This window comes from Lissotriton vulgaris, chromosome 6 (assembly GCF_964263255.1).
Source record: "Lissotriton vulgaris chromosome 6, aLisVul1.2, whole genome shotgun sequence".
Lineage (NCBI taxonomy): Eukaryota > Metazoa > Chordata > Amphibia > Caudata > Salamandridae > Lissotriton > Lissotriton vulgaris.
Window position 1 is genome coordinate 31,487,557 of NC_141694.1, and position 13,484 is coordinate 31,501,040.

Sequence of the window (13,484 nt, forward strand, 5' to 3'; positions counted from 1 at the left end):
GGGCTGTACTCCACAGGTGCAGGTGGTGAGCGACAGTCGGGGTATCTGATGGGCTGTACTCCACAGGGGCAGACGGTGAGCTACAGTCGGGATATCTGATGGGCTGTACTCCACAGGGGCAGGCGGTGAGCGACAGTCGGGGTATCTAATGGGCTGTACTCCACAGGGGCAGGGGGTGAGCGACAGTCGGGGTATCTGATGGGCTGTACTCCACAGGGGTGAGTGACAGTCGGGGTATCTGATGGGCTGTACTCCACAGGGGCAGGGGGTGAGTGACAGTCGGGGTATCTGATGGGCTGTACTCCACAGGGACAGGCCTCCACATGTACAGGCATTGAGCGACAGTCGGGGTATCTGATGGGCTGTACTCCATAGGGGCAGGAGGTGAGCGACAGTCAGGGTATCTGATGGGCTGTAATCCACAGGGGCAGGCGGTGAGAGACAGTCAGGTTATCTGATGGGCTGCACTGCACAGGGGCAGGCGGTGAGCGACAGTCGGGGTATCTGATGGGCTGTACTCCACAGGGGCAGGCTGTGAGCGACAGTCGGTGTATCTGATGGGCTGTACTCCACAGGGGCAGGGGGTGAGCGACAGTCGGGGTATCTGATGGGTTTTACTCCACAGGGGCAGGCGGTGAGCGACAGTCGGGGTATCTGATGGGCTGTACTCCACAGGGGCAGACGGTGAGCGACAGTCGGGATATCTGATGGGCTGTACTCCACAGGGGCAGGCGGTGAGCGACAGTCGGGGTATCTAATGGGCTGTACTCCACAGGGGCAGGGGGTGAGCGACAGTCGGGGTATCTGATGGGCTGTACTCCACAGGGGCAGGGGGTGAGTGACAGTCGGGGTATCTGATGGGCTGTACTCCACAGGGGCAGGGGGTGAGTGACAGTCGGGGTATCTGATGGGCTGTACTCCACAGGGACAGGCCTCCACATGTACAGGCAGTGAGCGACAGTCGGGGTATCTGATGGGCTGTACTCCACAGGGGCAGGCAGTGAGTGACAGTCAGGGTATCTGATGGGCTGTACTCCACAGGGGCAGTCGGTGAGTGACAGCCGGGGTATCTGATGGGTTTTACTCCACAGGGGCATGCGGTGAGTGACATTCGGGGTATCTGATGGGTTGTACTCCACAGGGGCAGGCGGTGAGCGACAGTCGAGGTATCTGATGGGCTGTACTACACAGGGGCAAGTGGTGAATGACAGTCGGGGTATCTGATGGGTTGTACTCCACAGCGGCAGGTGGTGAGCGACAGTCGGGGTAACCTGGCTCCCTGAAATGGGCTTCACTCCACAGTGGAAGGCATTGAGTGACTGTCAGGGTTAGGTGGCTCACTGAGTTGGGGTGGAGGTGGTGAGTGACATGAAATGAAATGAAATGAAATGAAAAAAATATTTCTAGAGCGCACTGCGGCCAAGCGGCTTCCTGGCGCTAGGGGCAAATCAGTATAAGCAGAAGATCCCAGAGAATTTAACCAGGGAAGGCCTGAAGGAAAAGAAAAGTTTTGAGGGCTTTACGAAAGTGGGAAAAAATAGGGATAGAACGTATAAAAAGAGGGAGATTGTTCCAGATCTGGGGGGCCCGCACGGAGAATCGGGTGCCCCCGGTGCGGGATTTACGAAAACGTGGGACGTGGAGAAGGGAGAGGGAGGAAGAGCGAAGAGAGCGGCTAGGAGCATGGGAAGAGATTAAAGAATTAATGAAGAGCGGGGCAGTGCGAGAGTGCGCCCGAAAGGCCAAGCAGGCAAGTTTGAACTGGGACCTAAGGTGAACCGGAAGCCAATGGAGGGTCTTAAGGGCCCGGGTGATGTGGGCAGATTTAGGAAGATGAAGGATAAGGCGGGCCGCCTGGTTTTGGATCGCTTGGAGACGGCGAGTCTCGTAGGCAGGGATGCCTACGTACAAGCCGTTTCCATAATCCAGGCGGGATGTGATCAGAGCCGTGATGATAGTTTTGAGGGCGTCAACAGAAAAAAACCGGGAGATCTTACGGATAAGGCGAAGGGAAGAAAAACAGGAGGACACAACGGAACTAATTTGGGCGTGCATGGATAGGTCATTACTGATCTTGATGCCCAAAGTCCAAAGCCAGGACATTCACAGTATCCTGGCTCACTGAGATGGGCTTTACTCCACTGTTGCAGGAACTGAGTGACAGTCGGAGTAAACTGGCTCGCTGAGATGGGCTTTACTCCACAGCGGCAGCAGTCAAAGTTGGGGTAACCTGGTTCACTAAGTTGTGGTACGGGCGGTGATTGACAGGCGCAGTAAGCTGTCCCACTGGGATAGGCTTTCCTCCACAGCGGCAGGTGCTGAGTGACAGTCGGGGTAACCTGGCTCACTGAAATGGGCTTTACTCCACAGCTGCAGGCATTGAGTGACAGTCGGAGTCACCTGACTCACTGAGATGGGATTTACACCACAGCCTGTCGCACCATACTCAACAAATCCAGCTGAGGAGCAGGCTTTACTGTGCATCGGACATCAGCCTGCACTTACAAAGTATTATGAGGGATGTAAGAACTTGGATTATAATTAGAGATGGGTGACTACCTACCTCAAGGAATAGTCACAACCCTCGTCAGAGTGAACCCTCAATGTCACCTGACCTCAATCCCCTGGTAGTTATGGCACAGAGCAGACAGGTTTAACTTAGTGCAATGTATAATATTTTCGCTGTATCAAAACATTAATAAAGTAGAAATGCAAAACAACAAAAATCCTACAGCTAATTAGAATCGCAGAGTAAAATGTAATAAATGACACCAAAATTACAAAGATCCAATTAGGGGAAACACACTTTTTACAGTTTGAAGTAAGAATAGCGCTAAGAAGTACAAAGTGCCAATGATAGTTATTGGCAGATTGGAACCTGGGAACAATTTGAGGCTGGCAGCGATGGAGCGCAGCTCAGATACCCCAACCAGGTTCATCCTGGTCAAGGATTTTACCTTCAGATGCAACCCTTTAAATCCCAATCAAGCCCAGGATTACACTTTTAAAGCACCCCTAGGACCTCAGGGGAGGCACTTAGAGACTCATAGGGAGTCGGGCAAAGGCCATGCGAAGGGTCCAGCCCAGGTCCAGTGGCTACTGGTCATCTGGGCAGTTTCAGGAAAGATCTCTTGTAGGTTTGTGTATCTCTGTAGCTTGAACAGGAACAGGAAGTCAGTCTTATGAGCCTTGGAGCCCACCCTCTGTGTCTGGGGCACATGTGGAGCAGGTCCAGCACTCCAGAGCTCCTCTCAGGATGCAGACAGCAGGTTCAATCCTCTTCTGATCTTCTTTACGTCTAGAAAGTGTTCTGAAGTGGGTGCCTGGAGGTGCCACAATTCTGCCTGGCACACACTAGTGGGTGTGCAATGATTACTGTGTTTTCCAATGCAGAGACTTTTTTTAATTCAGTACGCAAACCTGTTATTGAACATGCACTAAGTGAAGAACCGTGATTCCATTGAATGGACGTTTCCAGCATATTCTTCTGTTCTACAAACATGTGATGAAGTGGTGATATTCAAGCTTCTAAAAACACATTCACATTGGGTGAATATATCTGTGATTGTCTTGTTTAGAAATAATCAACAAGTGGCTGTATGAGCACCCGGAGGCGTCGTGTTTATTGATTAGTGTAGAAGTTCTTCCAGGGATGCAGATTGACTAAGCCCTTGCTTTGCTATTGGGTCACATAAGGCGAGTTAAGGCAACGCAAGGTCTTAAGTGATATTTACTGAGCCACCTTACATGGCTTAGTTAATCCAGAATAACGCAAGGTAGCGCAAATCTGTTCCTTGCGTTACTGTGTTGGGAAGGCGTTCCATGGGTGGAGTGTTGGTGTTCCCACGCCCCTTCCATGGATTTTGGCGTATTTCCAGATTTACTAACAGTAGTAAGTCTGGGATTGCGTCAAGGCTTAACCACATCGCTGCGGCGGCTTTTCCCGCTGTGTGCGGCAATTTTCAAAAAGCCGCGTTACATGACGAGCTCAGCTCGTCATCAGCATAGCAGCGCCGTAGCTGATGACGAGCTGAGCTCGTCATCAGCAGCGACGAGGTTAACAAGGAGAAACATGTGTATTTCTCCTTGTTATTCTCTTGTTCGACGTGTTCTACAAAATGCCTCTGAGGATTGTTTTTGTGCAGGAAGGTGTGCATTTCTGCACAGAACACAGTCCTGCCTGTAATGCAGGCCCCATTGCATCATCGCGCAAGGGTGCCTGCGTTGGCGGCACTTAATGCGCCAGCGCAGAGACAGAGGAGGAAGGCACCATATCTTAGTAAATAGGGCGCAGTCCTGCTCACTCCATTTGACGCAGTGCAGTAAGTTCCCTTGCTGCGTTGTGTCAAATGTTAGTAAATCTAGCCCTAAGACTGTTTCCGTTTATATTCTTTTATATTTATCTGTCCAGACTTTTATGTTTCTTTCATGTAAAGTATTTGATGCTCAAAAATGCATTTTTAGATTCATCCATTTCCTTTATTCTATGGGTTCAGACCTTTCTATTCTTATTTCAGATTCTTCTATTACTTTCTTAGTAGAAAGTGTGACGTTTTTGAAACACACACCGGAAATGCTGATGTCATCAAGGCTGCTCCTGGAGCTGGCTGACATGTTTTACATACTCAAAATATGTGGATAAAGATTATGGGGCATATTACCAACGTTTAGCGATATTTATAGCTAACGATGCTTAGCAACACATTTTTTAACGCTAAGCATCACCGGAAATTATCGCAGAGATCACTTGCTATTAGCAAGGTTTAACTCAGAAGTGATAAAAATCTTTGCGCTAACTGCCAACTGAGAGATTATCGCTGGAAAACCAACGATAATCTCTCCAAGTTTGGTGTTACCTTGATGATAGGGGCTCACAAACTTAGCCATGATATCCACCTTCCATAGGATATCATGGCTAAGTCAGGAAAATACCAGGTGTTAAAAAAGCAGTGCTAACCGCGGTTAGCGCTGCTTTTTTTTATCACTAATAGGGTTATCGAAATCCTTGATAATAGGAGAAATGTCGCTTAACAACATTTCTCCTATTATTTTTCTCTGGAACGCCCCCTTTGCATGTCATTAGAGGTGCAAGGGGAAGCGTAGAGAAAAAGGGTGCTAACATGCGAATTTGCCTGTTAGCACCCTGTTGCTGATAGGGAGATAATTTTATCTCCGCTTTATTTGCTTTTAAAGCCAAAAAGCGGAGATAAATCCCTTGAAAATATGCCCCTATGTTTTTTGCGCCGTGTTACTTTAGTCTTGTATGTTCTTTTGTGTCTCCAAAGGTTGTTTTATTTTGAAAATATAAAATGTAATCAGTAGTTAGTCCTATAAAAACCCCGGGGGCCTCATTTATGAGAAATGACGCATCGCTGCGTGAAAGCAGCGATGCGTCACTTATCAGTGCGCACTCCTTGCGACATTCCTGGTGCGTCAAATTTAATGTATGACGCTTCATGTTAGGAGTTACAGATACGTCAGTATTTCTGACGTATCTGTAAGCGCAAAAGTGGCGCATTGCTGGAGTGTGTCACAAAAGTGACGCAACTCCAGCAATGCGTCCTTTCACATGGGGCAAGCCCCATGTGAAAGGGCCTGCGTCAGTCTTACTCCTGCTGTGAGGCAGACGCAATATTTTGACGCAACGGCGTCCTAAAAGTGACGCAGTGAAATCTCATAGATTTCACTGTGTCACTTCTACGACCCTTCCTTGCGTCAATACGCCCCCCTTGCATACATTATACCTGGCGCAGGTATAATGTGGCGCAGGGGTTTACAAAGTGACGCATCTACCTAGATGCGTCACTTTGTAAATATGGCGCAACAAGGTGCATTTTTTACGCCACTGGTGCGTCACAAAAAGTGACGCACCGGTGACGTAAAAGTGACGCACAGCCTCATAAATGAGGCCCCGGGTTTTTTCAGCACACAGTTGGGATGTGTGAGGACAGGCCTCTGCAAACCAGCGCATGTCGCCCTGTGTCCCATACATTATATTGAAGAGCAATAAAAATGGCCTTTCCAATGCCAATAACACTGATACAGTTCCCAGAGTCACATAGGAGCATTAACGAGGCGCTGTAAAGAACATGCTTAATTTTGACATTAGTATCCATGCTGGGAAGGCACGTGCAGTCAGCTGATGGTTGGATGGCAGAGAGTTATTGTCGACGGTCTGACTGCATTACAGCTGGCTCCAGACCCTCAGGGGCTATAAACATTACAATCTTTTCATGCCACACACGAGGGTCCTTCTCTGCACCGTGAATAATTGAATAGGCAGGATTATGTAATTACTCAAATAAATGTCATAACAAATTCTTGTAAATAACAAATGATGCGGTTTAGTTAAACTAATGGAGCTGTAACTGTTCTGTACTGTTCTGACGGGCAAAGAGGCTTCTGTAGAATGCCAGGCAGGGCTGGTTGTAGCCTTGTTCTGTGGTCCAAGCTCTGAGGTTGTGAGAGTGTCATTAGTAACACAACCTCTCTCAGTTCCTTCCCTGTCCCCTGACGGTGAACGCCTCTCTCCCTGGCAGCACACAGCACTGATACATTATCCATGCCCTAAATCATTGTAAGATTTGCCATCTGTGGGAAAATGAATGAATTAAAGAAAGGAGACTTATACCGCGCTACTTAGCCCAAGGCATCAAGGCGCCAGGATGGAAGCCCATAGGAATGAATGGAAAGCCATTCACTATTACCGATTCGGTAAATACCGAATCGGTAATAGGGGGAACATTTTCAAGGGTGGCAGGGTGTCACATTGACACCCTGTTGCACCCCTGAATAGTGCATGGGTGCACATGTGGCACACATACATGCCCTAAGCGCATGTATGTCTGCCACATGTCATTTTTTTAAAAGCAAATAATTGCTTTTTTATTACAAGTTGGTGGTAAATAACGAATCCTTAAATGAAAAATGCACTCATTTAAGTGCTCCCTACATTAAGGATTCGGTAATTTACTGAATCGGTATTTTAAGAATTCGGTAATTTACCGATTCCTTAAATTACAGTTCGGTAAATTACCGAATCCTTAAACCTGCCTCCTACATCTCAAACCCTAAATACCGGTCGGTTTCGGCCGAAATTCGGTAATTTTGGCCGTTACCTACCGGTATTGGGCTACCTACATCTGGCCCTTAGTGAAGTAGGGCCCGATTCACAGAAGTAATTTAAGACAAAATCCTAAACTTACTAACATGTTGGTATTCACAGAAGGCACTTACTCATTGATGAGTAAGTGCACTTACTCGTTTTGGTATTCACAGAAGGCATTTAAAAGTCCTAAAGTTAGTAGTCCTAACTTTATTACTCCTAAACTGAGAAAAATCCTAACTTTAAGACTTTCGGTATTCACAGAAGGCATTTAGGAGTCCTAAAGTTAGGACTCTTAACGTCTGTGGATACCAAAATGAGTAAGTGCCTTCTGTGAATAACAAAATGGTAGTAAGTTTAGGATGTTGTCTTAAGTTAGTTCTGTGAATCGGGCCCGTAGTTTGTGAGGCACCCTGCCCGTTCCTCCTTGAATGCTGTGTGATGCACATGAAAGGGTTGCATGACAGAACAACGCGGTCTCTACCACAACTGCATCTTTGCCACTCATGCCTTTACTACGCATGCCTTTTCAACAAATTTAGTTGTAAAGGCATGATTGGTATAGGAATATGCGTGGTAAAGAGCACACCTGGCCCGAGCCTTAAAACCCAGCCCAGCCCAAAAAAACACCTTACCCCAGACCCCCAGTCCCCCTGCCCTGAGAGCTAAAACTGGCACTCAGCCCTTAAAACTGCCCCCCCCTCCCTAAGCCCTAAAACCCTGCCCCAACCCTAAAGGAGACTGCAACTTCTGCCCTGAGCCCTACAACACGGCCTCAGTCCTAAAAACAACACCAACCCCGCCCCCCACCCTGAGCCCTAAAACCCGGCCCCATCGCCACTTACCAAGCTGCGTCCTGGTCCCTCCTGTCCCAATCCTTCCTGTTCCTCTCCCTGTCCATCCGCTCTGAATCTAAAGCGCTGACAGCCTTAAGCATGCATATGCGTGGTTAAGACAAGCGTTGTTCTGCTCGCGTTGTTGACGCTGTTCCCCTATGGAAGGTCCATGTAGATCTTACATTGCTCAGTTGCATCTTCCTCATGGGTGCCTTTTCACTCCTCGTGGTCCAGCCCCTTAGGGAGGGTGCGTCGTTTCAGCTGTTTCAAGAGGATGGAAAAGGCTCTGCGAAGAGTCTTGCTTTATGACTGAGGGCCTACTTTACAACATTTTGGCACAGGGCCGTGCCGCAACGCTTCTTGCTCCACTGTTCTGCGTCAAAAGAAAGGGCAGGAATGCACCGTATCTATGAGACAGAGCTCATTCCTGTCCTCCTTCACTGCACTGGTAAACAAATGGCTGCCTCGCGCCAATGCTGGCCCCCTTGCACCATGGTGCATGGGGGCCTGCGTTGAAATCAGGTTGTGTTTGTGCAGGAAGGGACATCTTCCGTCACCAAAAACAACGGTACATCTGCCCTGGGGAGGCATACGAATTTGATGCAATCCCAGAGTTAGGCTATCTTGTAAATATGGGAATGGGTCACAAACCATGGGCGTTGAGTGTGAATACCTACTGCAGGGCCCATGGCACTCCTCCCCCACACAGTGTAAGGCAACGCAGCGACTTGCGCTGCGTTGCCTCACAACATCTGTTATTCAGCCCCAAGATGCCCGTAGTGGTGAACGTGCGCTTTACAAATACACTTGTTATGCTATGTTTAACATATCTACGAGGCCATGAAAAGCCAGGCAGGGTGGCTTTCTGTGGCCATAAAAAGTGACATTCTGGTGGTATACTGGGCTTGTAAATCAGCCCCTCAATCTTGATCAAGTCCAGGGTAGGCCAGTAGCGGCGGTCTAAGGGCAATGAGATCCAGGGTTGCGCACCCATCACTCTGACTGATCTTCCTCCACGCTCCTTGTGGTTGGACCTAGTTGGTGCAAGCGGGTTTGTTTTGCTAGACCTCTGGTTATAGATGAGCGAACAGGGAGGAAAGACAGCCTGTAAAGGAACAGAGCCAAGGTCCGTCCGTGCTTTGGAGGCAATGCAGTGCGGATGGACCTTGCAGGGCCTGTGTTTGGCCGCATGGTCACAGGTTCAAATCCCGGTGGGTCCACTCAGTCTTTCATCCTTCTGAGGTCGATAAAATGAGTACAGTTGGGTAAGAATAAACATCTGTTATACAGAGCCATGATACCTGCAATTTACAAATCGTCATGTTCTGTTGTCTGGGTGCCGGGGAATGCCTTTGAGGACAGGAGATATGTGCTCTCCTTTCTTTGAACTGAGGCAAAGTCTGGCAGCTGGTTCTGTAATCTATATAATTAAGCAATATCTTTTTATAACATTAGCAAAGAAAATGTAGCAATAGTCAAGCCCCAACTACACTGAGGACTTTATCAGTTCTTTTAAGTGTGATACCTGGTGCAGAGGAGGCATCCCGTGCTGTGTTTATTGCTTGTACTGCCGAATATCGACCACCAGAGTATCATGATACAAGAATACTGGGGGACAAGATATCAAGAGGTAAGTGCATGTGCAGTGGGGTAGTATAGATTTGCAGCTCCTAACTTCACATCTACATACCTTGAAGATGTATACTGTGTAGATACATATATGTGGCATTATGTCTAGAAAATCTAGACGTACTCACCTATCAATATTTGTTTTCGATATTTTGTCCTTGGCATTGTGTTCCACCAATATTCTGGGTTCGATATTCAGGGTGCATGCACACCATTTTAAACACTGTATAGATTTGATGGTCAAAAGCGCCTTTCCCATCGGGCTGCACACCTGCCTTCTACAGTGCATTTAGAAGCAGGTAACTCTGGTTAGATGAATGGCAGGTGTTAGACGGGGGTATCTGGCCCTGCAATCATCTCCACCAGTTGCTCTCACACACATTACACCCCATCATCCAGGGACATATGTTTCAGAGATATTATTGCTCTACTCTCCCAGGTTGCCCTGGTGAAAGTGTGCTTGAATATCATCTGTATACATCTGCAATTAGTTGTGGAACTGCCAGTGCTTACTCTCATCCGTGCTTGCTGCTGGGGGCCACCGGCACTCATTCTTTGGAGACTGGCGCTTATTTTTCCAGATTAAACATTTCCGGAGAGAAGGACAGGAAGAGAACAAGCATTTGCACTGCAATAGGTCTCGCATTAGGAAAGTGTGAGCTATTGGTATTGTAAATGACATTTTTTTTAAATATGTGTTGGTTTTGAAAATATATAAATTAATAGCATTGTTATTCACAAAGCCAATAGCTTACACTTTCCTAATGCAAGTCCTATTGGCTATGACAATGCTTGTTGGTAGCAATCAAGGACAGTGCTGCTGTGGTGCTGAGCGATGCTGTTGTGGTGCTGAGTGATGATGTGGTTGGGCCGAGTGACGTGGTGGTGTATTAGAGTGATGTGGTGGTGTCCCAGAGTGATGTGGTGGTGTTCCTGAGTGATGTGGTGGTGTTCCTGAGTGATGTGGTGGTGTCTGTGAGTGATGTGGTGGTGTCTCTGAGTGATGTGGTGGTGCCCCTGAGTTGTGTCTCTGAGTGATGTGGTGGTGTCCCTGAGTGATGTGGTGGTGTCCCTAAGTGATGTGGTGGTGTCCTAGAGTGATTTGGTGGAGTCCTAGAGTTATGTGGTGGTGTCCTAGAGTGATATGGTGGTGTCCCTGAGTGATGTGGTGGTGCTGTGTGGCGTTCAGCAGTGTGAGGCGTGCAGCAGTGTGTGGCATGCAGCAGTGTGAGGCGTGCAGCAGTGTGTGGCATGCAGCAGTGTGTGGCATGCAGCAGTGTGAGTAATGCAGCAGTGTGCAGCGTGCAGCAGTGTGAGGCGTGCAGCAGTGTGAGGTGTGCAGCAGTGTGAGGTGTGCAGCAGTGTGAGTCATGCAGCAGTGTGCAGCATGCAGCAGTGTGCAGCATGCAGCAGTGTGAGTAATGCAGCAGTGTGCACCATGCAGCAGTGTGCGGCGTGCAGCAGTGTGAGGCCTGCAGCAGTGTGAGGCGTGCAGCAGTGTGAGGCATGCAGCAGTGTGTGGCGTGCAGCAGTGTGTGGCACGCAGCAGTGTGCGGCATGCAGCAGTTTGTGGCGTGCAGCAGTGTGTGGCGTGCAACAGTGTGTGGCGTGCAGCAGTGTGAGGCGTGTAGCATTGTGTCGTGCAGCAGTGTGCAGCATGCAGCAGTGTGAGTAATGCAGCAGTGTGCACCATGCAGCAGTGTGTGGCGTGCAGCAGTGTGAGGCCTGCAGCAGTGTGAGGCATGCAGCAGTGTGTGGCGTGCAGCAGTGTGTGGCACGCAGCAGTGTGCGGCATGCAGCAGTTTGTGGAGTGCAGCAGTGTGTGGCGTGCAGCAGTGTGTGGCGTGCAGCAGTGTGAGGCATGTAGTATTGTGTCGTGCAGCAGTGTGCAGCATGCAACAGTGTGAGTAATGCAGCAGTGTGCAGCAGTGTGTGGCGTGCAGCAGTGTGTGGCATGCAGTAGTGAGTGGTGTGCAGCAGTGTGTGGCATGCAGCAGTGTGTGGTGTGCAGCAGTGTGAGGCGTGCAGCAGTGTGAGGCATGCAGCAGTGTGATGCGTGCAGCAGTGTGTGGCGTGCAGCAGTGTGTGGCGTGCAGCATGCAGCAGTGTGAGTAATGCAGCAGTGTGCAGCAGTGTGAAGCATGCAGCAATGTGAGGGGTACAGCAGTGTGAGGTGTGCGGCAGTGTGCCGCATGCAGCAGTGTGAGCAATGCAGCAGTGTGCAGCGTGCAGCAGTGTGAAACGTGCAGCAGTGTGAGGCATGCAGCAGTGTGAGGTGTGCAGCAGTGTGTGTCTTACAGCAGTGTGTGGTGCAGCAGTGTGTGGTGCAGCAGAGTGCAGAGTGCAGCAGTGTGAGGCCTGCAGCAGGTTGAGGCGCGAAGCAGTGTGTGGCGTGCAGCAGTGTGTGGCATGCAGCAGTGCGTGCATCAGTGTGTCATGCAGTAGTGTGTCGTGCAGCAGTGTTGGACTTGGCCCTTATGGCAGGTTCACCCCTAAACTTTTTGCTTTTTGAATGTGAATTGGTGGTGGTGATTTTTGGTTTCTGCACACTTTCACTGTGTCCCAGTAGAAAGTGCGTGCGTACTCTGAGTGCGTGGAGTAAGGTTGGCCTACCCTCCCATAGGAATGCATGGGGAATGTCTGTGTCCCTGGTAGTTCCTGATGCGTGAGGTGTGAAGGCTCGAGTTTAGTATGTCTGAACTCGTGTGATTTATTTATTTATTTATTTATTTTTGGAATTTTTATTGCGCATACAAATACCCGAAGGTGTCTCGGCGCATATGTGGGCTAGCAGGACCAATACAGCAGAAATTCACTGATTAAACAGCCATGTCTTCAAGAGCCTGCGGAAACTCATCAAGTTAGGGGCGTTTTTGATAGTAGGTGGCAAGAGATTCCAGAGTTTTGGCGCAGCAACTAAGAAGCGTCTGTCTCCCCAGGTTGCCGTTCTTGTACGGGGTACCCGTAGGAGGCAAGTGTTAGCGGATCTCAACAACCTTTTAGGGGTGTACAGCTGAAAAGCCTCAGTCAGAAACTTGGGTCCGGCGCCATGCACTGCCTTGTAGGCAATGCAGAGGGTCTTGAATTTAATTCGGCTCTCTACTCTAAGCCAATGAAGCTGGCGAATGGCGAGAGTAGTAGGCTGGCGGCGAGGAATGTCTAAGAGAATTCTAGCAGCCGCGTTCTGTATAGACTGTAGTTTAGATAGCACACGTTTCTGGGAGTTAAGAAATAGGGCATTTCCATAATCGATTTTGGAAAACAGCAAGGTGGTTACTAGAGTCTTCCCTGCTGAGATAGGGAGGTAAGGCAGCAGTTTCTTAATTTTTTTTAGAATAAAGAAGGCGGATGATACAACCTTGTTGACATGATGGTTGAATGTTAGCTTGCTGTCAAAAATAACTCCCAGGTTCCTCGCCTTTTCCACTGGGACAGGTGGGGAGCCCAACTGGTTGGGCCACCAAATGGAGGACCATTCTGGGGAGAGATTGCCGAAGGTCATAACCTCGGTTTTGTCTGAGTTAAGCCTCAGGCAATTGGAGGACATCCATGTACTGACAGCAAGCATAGCCTCCTGGAAATTGGCTGCCACCGCTGTGCCACCAGTTGGGTGTCGTCTGCATAAGATGTCAGTCGCACCCCGTGGGCCTTTATTACCCTCGCTAAGTCCGCTGCGTAGATGTTAAATAGCGTGGGACTTAGCGAGGAGCCCTGTCGAACTCCACATGGTAGTGCAGAGACGGGAGAGTAGAAATTACCCAACTTGACTGTCTGGGTGCGGTCGGCCAGAAAAGATGAAATAAGGTCTCTGGCCGCACCGTTTATCCCCAGAGCTGTGACACGGTCGACCAAAATGGCGTGGTCGACCGTGTCAAATGCTGCGGACAGGTCCAAAAGAATCAGAATGGCTGCCC